General features: G+C 35.7%; 1 long non-coding RNA gene across 1 annotated transcript in view; it reads right to left on the reverse strand.

Annotated features, from left to right (window-relative positions):
• LOC310904265 overlaps nucleotides 1–5627 on the reverse strand; it is a 13591-nt gene extending 7964 nt beyond the window's left edge. Inside the window, exon 1 of the long non-coding RNA XR_014588170.1 lies at nucleotides 947–5627. This is a non-coding gene — a long non-coding RNA (uncharacterized lncRNA). The remainder of the gene's footprint in view (nucleotides 1–946) is intronic.
• Between the last annotated feature and the right edge of the window lie 1176 nt (nucleotides 5628–6803).

Genomic DNA, 6803 nt, shown 5'->3' on the forward strand with positions numbered 1-6803 from the left:
ATAGATGCAATTCAAGTAAAGCGATCTGATGCAGGAGTCTGAGAGCAGGGATGGTATTAATACCGATTAATACCATTGGATGAATTGGATTGGATACCACTGGATTAATACGTTTTGGAGGAATATTGAAATAGCTTTTTTAGCTAAAGCAAGTAAAAAAAAAATCCCACTTTTTTTTCTTTACTAATACTCTATGCTATAAATGTTTTACAGTACTTCAGACTTCCACCAGTGGCATCAATTTGACTTGGACAAACATTTCACATTTATTTTTAAAAATGAAATGAGAGATGTTAAAACAAGGACACTTTTGTTTTGAGATAATAATTTTCCTTCTTTTTAAACCATAAATTCAAAATTTGTCCAATTAACTTTTTTTAATCTCAGTGTATTAAAAGAGAGAATAATTAGGTCTAATGCAACTATCTTGCCTTCTACAATGGGCTTTATTATTTCTGCCATCAAGGCAAGCTATTATTGTGACTAAATTAGAAATCGTCATCTCCATTCTCTGCCCTATTTACGTCTTCAAAGAGAAATGTGTGAAATTCTTTGGAATAGGGAAATATAACAGGTTCTTTTCAGTTTTAACAAAGAGGGAGGATGTGGAACGTTAAATGATACAACTTAGCAAATCAAATTTTAGCTAAATCTAACCAGAGAAGTAGTAGTGAACAATCATCTGCTGATTAAATAATATGCATTAAACAAGCATCTTGCACTTGCTGCAGTACATTTGCCTGTCTGCATTTTTTAAACTATGACTACTTTCATTAACAATCAGATTATTTTTAATAATAACAACCTAACCAAGATTCTCATCCATGTAATCTGTTAATGGGACAAGAGCCTTCATGATTGTCTTGTAAAAAAAATCCTAGAAAAAATGAGTGAGGACTGACAGAGTCCTGCTATAAACTCAAAGGAGCCAAAGTTAGAGACTTACCAGTAATGCTAAGCATTTAAATATCATTTTCCAAAGAGATCTGGGAATGTTATCTTTACGCTGTCATAGACAAGCAGGAATTCCTAAAATGACAAAAACAGGAATACGTGTAGGGCAATATTCTCCAAGTCCACTTCTAAATCTGTTAATACTACAGATGCACTAAGCACATTTAACTCTTCAATTAACCTAGGAAAATATAGAGGCTGAGAAAGGCTCTGCAGAGAATGAGTTTACTATTGAGAAAGAGTAGCTTTGCATAAACATTGGGCTGTACCCACATTGAAATTTTTAATAGATAAAAATAACTACTACCTCAGAGTATTTACAACCATGGGATTTTAATACCTCTTTCTAGCTCTTTTACAAGCTCTCTTTAGCTCTTTAACACAGCTTGGTTATAAGAGTGTTGCTTTAAGAAAACTGATTTAAGCATGCTAAATTACTATACGTAAAAAGGCCATGATTTGTTATTCAGCATTAGCCTTTGTCAGATTTTAAACAAGGTTGTTGTTTGAAGAGTAGTGCTAAAGAATGTAGTTGCAAAACCTAAGCAAATATAGAACTATTGTATATCTATTTGGTGGTTTTGTTTCAAAGTAAAAAGTTGATGTAAGGTACTCTATACCAAAAACACTTGACCTACCAAAATCTACCCTGACATCTTTTTCCAAGTGTCTGTGCCTCCTTCATAAAATCCCTTGCTGGCTGCTTTCATCTGTCTAAAATTCTAAAATCTCCATTCGAATCAAGACTTTGAATCCTGCAATGGACACCCGGGAAAGTTCCTCTATCAGTGATGCCCATTTCCTTTGTTTAAACCCTGTATGAAATTCTTCCATTGATCTCAAAAATCCAGACTGCTGTACTGAGTTGGTAACCTTGTATACATTCAGAAATTTGTTTAACCATAGAAATATCCATATTTTGTCTATGATGCTGGGAAACAGTGAAACTACACTGCCCTTTGCTAAATATTGTCTGCCTGAAGCCTATGTACTCTGTGTTTTGTGTGTGTGTGTGTTTTTGTTTGTTTGTTTGTTTTTTCAGTTGTACATGTAATTTGTTTCTATGAGTGAGTCAAATACATTGTATGGACAGAATGAAACAAAATGACTACCTAGTTTTATCCGCTCGATGACACTGGCAGTATGGTAGTAGAGTTTTACCTAGTGATTCTTGCTATGGATGTAAATAGTATTTTACCTAGTTCTTCAAGAGTAGTATCTGATGTTAAATTTTTGATATTGGAGCAGTGTTGAAGTTCTGTGAGTATTTTCAATAAATTATTTTTTTTATTGTAATAACAATAACATTGTAATATTAGTGGAAAAGTCATGCCCTGTGAAAGAAACTAAAACAGCCTAATTCCTCCCCAAACTAACAAGTAGCAGTGCGCAAGGAGCCCAGACATGACGATTTGTTTCGTTAACTACATTTTAACAAAGTTGCTACCACTAGGGGTCTCCTGGACTTCAGAGTTCAGACTCAGCCCTATAGAGCAGCCCAAATTTGACTACCGTGTAATTCAGCTCGAGCTGAACTCTCTCAGTGCCTGGAGATGGCGTCAATGAGCCCAAGTAACCTTATTATCATTTTTTTTGCAAGTCACCATTTTTTCCCCTTTTAATTCTAGTCTAAACAGGAAATAAGCATACCAAGAGTACAAGCCTAGCTATTTCTGTCTATATTTGTTGGGGTATTTATTTCACAAGGACAAAATGAATAAAAACAGACTTTTAAATAATGTTTATCTGTAGGACAAGCATCCCTACAAACACTTCAGTGAGTTACTTGATTAAGTCTCATTTTGAAATGTGATCTAGACACATGGAATTCTGAAACATATAAAAGTATCTGATTCTGATAGCTCTCACTAGATAAACCAGCTTTATGGCTCTTCCGAGTTACTCAAGGATATGCATAAGGTATCATTTTTGCTATTTCGAGTGCATAGCAGCCTCATCTGAAAGTCAACAGAAAGTAATCTTCAGTCATCCAAAGTATTTAGAGCAACACAACACAAAAGTGGATGTTTCTCAAAGCATCTTGGTGTCTAACTTCTTAAAACATTTGCAAATTTTGCCCTAGAACAAAATGAACAAAGAAATTAACTAAAAAGTTGAAAAAAGGCTTAGGGTGGAAGTTAATACCAATTTTTACCTATAACGTAATGATAACAATGTAAGAAGGAATAAAAATTATACTTTTTGGTGTTTTGTGTTTGTTGGTTTTGATTTGATTTTTGGTGGAGACAAAAGAACTGTGTTATTGCAAGGCATAATAGTGAAAATGTTCCAGATGTGAGATTTATTTTACTGGGAAACAATCTCCCAAAGGGAGTGGTAGAAGCAACTTCGCAACATTTAAAAATAGCATGGATAAAGTATAATAGAAAATTTCACTAATAACGAAATCCCAATGACCTAACAATAATAGGGACTAGAAATTTAATAATGTGTTTTAAAGCCTGGTTTCTGTGATTACCATTCTTGCTGTATTCTGTCTACCCTTACAGAAAGTTATTAAGTCAGGCAACAGTCATGCCTATTTATTGATTTGGTCTCACACCCCCGTAATACTTATTTTCCTCAAAAACAAATTATCCAGAACTGTCATAATGTTCTCTGTTATTATCATAACAATATGACAATATCATGTAGGAGACTTATTCTTACAAAACTAGAGAACTAAGTCAGTTAAGTATAAAGACCATGGAATGTTACAAGCTAGCATAGCCAGGCACTCCTGGACTAATTGGGTATTCAGGGAGCAACAAAGGCATAATGCAGAGCCTGTTCCTGCTGAAGTCAATAGCAGCTAGAACAGCCTTCAAGATGTAAAAAGAAATATAACTGCAGACTTTAAAAGCCACTGTATTGCCATACAGACATTCTAGCAAGAAATACCAGTTTTTCCTGGAAGTTCCAATTCAGTATTTGTCTTAAGTTGGTAATTGAGTTGTTGACCATGTCTTAAAAATATGCCAGTGCTTACCTTGCAACTTGGTGTTAAATACATAGAGAACCTGAATACCCAGCACCCCTTGCTGACTCCCTATTTCTGAAAATCTAGTTAGATGGATGTCTGAATTGCTAGGTACGTTTGCTGAGGTGACTAATTCTCCTCTAACTCAAAAAAAAAAAAAAAAAGAAAAAAGAAAAAAAAAGGAGAAGGAAATTGAGCCTTGTTGATTAAGCCCAATGCTTTCCAATGAACAAAAGTTCTTAACACAAATGTCAGTGCTTATTCTTATCCTTATCAGCTCAGTATCTTGGGACCTGGAGAATCCAACCAAGAGTACAAGTCTTGGTGAGAGCTGGCTAATCAGTTCTTGAGTTTATTTTCATACCATTGAGAAGACTGAGGATATTTGGACATTTTACAAGCAATCACCCTAAGATGAATTGACAGTGACATGACAAAGTTGAAAACTTAAGCTAAAAGGTAAATAAATATGACTTTTTACAGAGAAAAGTCTACAAACCTGAGCTCAGGCTTCCTAAAAGTTACTTGGCACAAAACTCTTGTTTGGGCGCAGTAGGTAAAAATCCTGTGGTGGCAGGAAGTATGATCATACGACTTGTTGACAATAGGCCTCCACATTTCTTGTTTCTGTGATTTTCATTATGATTCTGGCAGAGAGCTGCTTTTTGTTGGCAGAGAAGAGCAGAATATTGGATCCAAGTTCCTGTATCTTCCTGTACCTCTAGGTACTCTATGAACAGAATGGTTTAGCATAAGCAAGGTGAAGGAAAACCAAAACCACTCACCCCCTTGTGGCAGGCAGCAGGGCTGGGCTCTGGTTTACAGCCTGGGAGCTTGTCTAGCCCCTCGTTTACTGTTCACACACTCCACCAAGAGCTTTCCTAATTTGCAACCACTGTATCTCCTGTTTTTTTTCCTGCTTTTAGAACTGGTGGTGATCTGGAGCACCAAACAGAGCAATGAACAGACAAAATTAGCTCTGTACTGTAAAAGGACAGTCAGAAATACAGTCAGGTTATTCTATTTCTGTGTTGAGTAATAGGGCCTAATCAGTGATTCAGGTTAAAACAATTCCTGCTTTGTATTGTTCAGTTTGGCACAAGTTCATGTGATAACCCTCCAGTTTGAATGTCAGTTGTTGCTTTGCAACTCGTTTCCAAATGTTTATAGCAGTTCTTAATAACAGCTTTGGCTGTCCTTCTGTAACTGGAAAAATACTTTTCTTCTGAATTCCAAGGAGTTGCAAAGTCACAGCTCTCTGTTTAGGGAAAAACAGTCAGAAATCAAGACTTATTGCTCATTTTACTCCTCATTCCCTTTTTTTCTCGGATGTAGCATCATTTTTCTTATTACTTGAATTGAACATATAAAATAAATGAACTACTTCTACCATCACTTTCACTACTTTGTATTGTATCCTGTCTCTTCATCCTTTGCTTGTTTGTCCTCTCCAGACCTGGAACTGCAAATCATACCAGCGTGGATCCCCAAGTACTGTGAATGACAGGATCAGACTTTGAATTTGTGAAGCTCAGAGAAAAGGATCACACCCTTTTGCAGGACCATGTAGCTTTGATGACACAAATCTCTCCTGGAAATACATTAATAATATATATTGTTTTTCAGAGGCTGGCATTGCGTCAAGCACTACCAACCTGATCCAAAATAGGTTAACTCTGAGAACAGCTGAGACCAAAATTATTTTCATTTCCATCTAGAAGCATGACAGCAAATCCTTCAGGGCTTCCCAAAGCACAGCAGAGTTACCAAATAGCAGCACCACTGGGCAGCTCTGAAGACATTAATAAACACACATTTTAATACTTTTATAGTTATTCTAAAATCATAATTTAATAAATGTTTGTTTTCTAATACAAACCCTGAACTTGCTTCAAATGTATGCACTGAGAAAAGATTCCAGAGAAAGAGTAGAACAACAGAAGCTTTCAGCAGAGATAGGCTAGAACTAAGGTTTACAGTACCCACTGCTAAATCTGAAGTGTTCAGAATGAGTCTCTTTTATTGAAGAGTGCTATAGGTGAATAACCAAGGAGAAAAACACCCCCTCTTGCAGTTCTGTCTTTGGTATTCATTACTTTGAATCACAGTGCATTTAAAAACGTGAATTAAGGATTGACTTTTGGATCCATGTTATATCGTGTATGCAGCATTCATCATAAAATACACTATACGGATAATAGGCAAAGCTATTGCACAAATCTGTGTGCCTTAGCAATCCTTCATTTTAACAGCATTGCTGTCAGTTTGATTATCTCACAGATCTGAGGTAGTGCCTTATGAATTATGGCACTGAATATGATCTGAAATTCTAGAAAGACTCGGTCAGCATTTTTGTGTGTGTGATATATTTTTTAGCTGAAAACATGGACAAGATCAGAGTATTAGTGTTTCTAGTCAGACTTATATAAATATTTGCATTTTCTGTTCCATCTGGGCAAAGAAATTTATCCTCAAAGGAAGTTGCACTATTTTTTGCTTGTATATTAGCTATAATGTAGTATCTACATAAATAAAAAAGAAAATTGAGCACCAGCAACTTCCATAGCACAATGAGAGAATGCTGAAATCATCACGTAATAGAGCTGACTTGCAAATGCTACTCAGCATGCCAGAAAACAGAAGCCAATAGCTATTTTTAAAAATACAAAGATCCTGGATCCAAAATGTCTTCATTTCACCATGAATGGGAGTTTCTGAGAGCAATCATTTCATGTAGTCATTAGTTTATTCTGGCACAATAAGTAACCACATATTCCCGAGTGAAGTGAGAGTTTACGATCTTAAAGAACATGGACAGCAGTCTGGACTGGTGAAGACTTAAGAAATCCAAGAAATCAAAGTATTTGCA

Source organism: Anser anser (genome assembly GCF_964211835.1).
Source record: "Anser anser genome assembly, chromosome: 1".
Taxonomy (NCBI): domain Eukaryota; kingdom Metazoa; phylum Chordata; class Aves; order Anseriformes; family Anatidae; genus Anser; species Anser anser.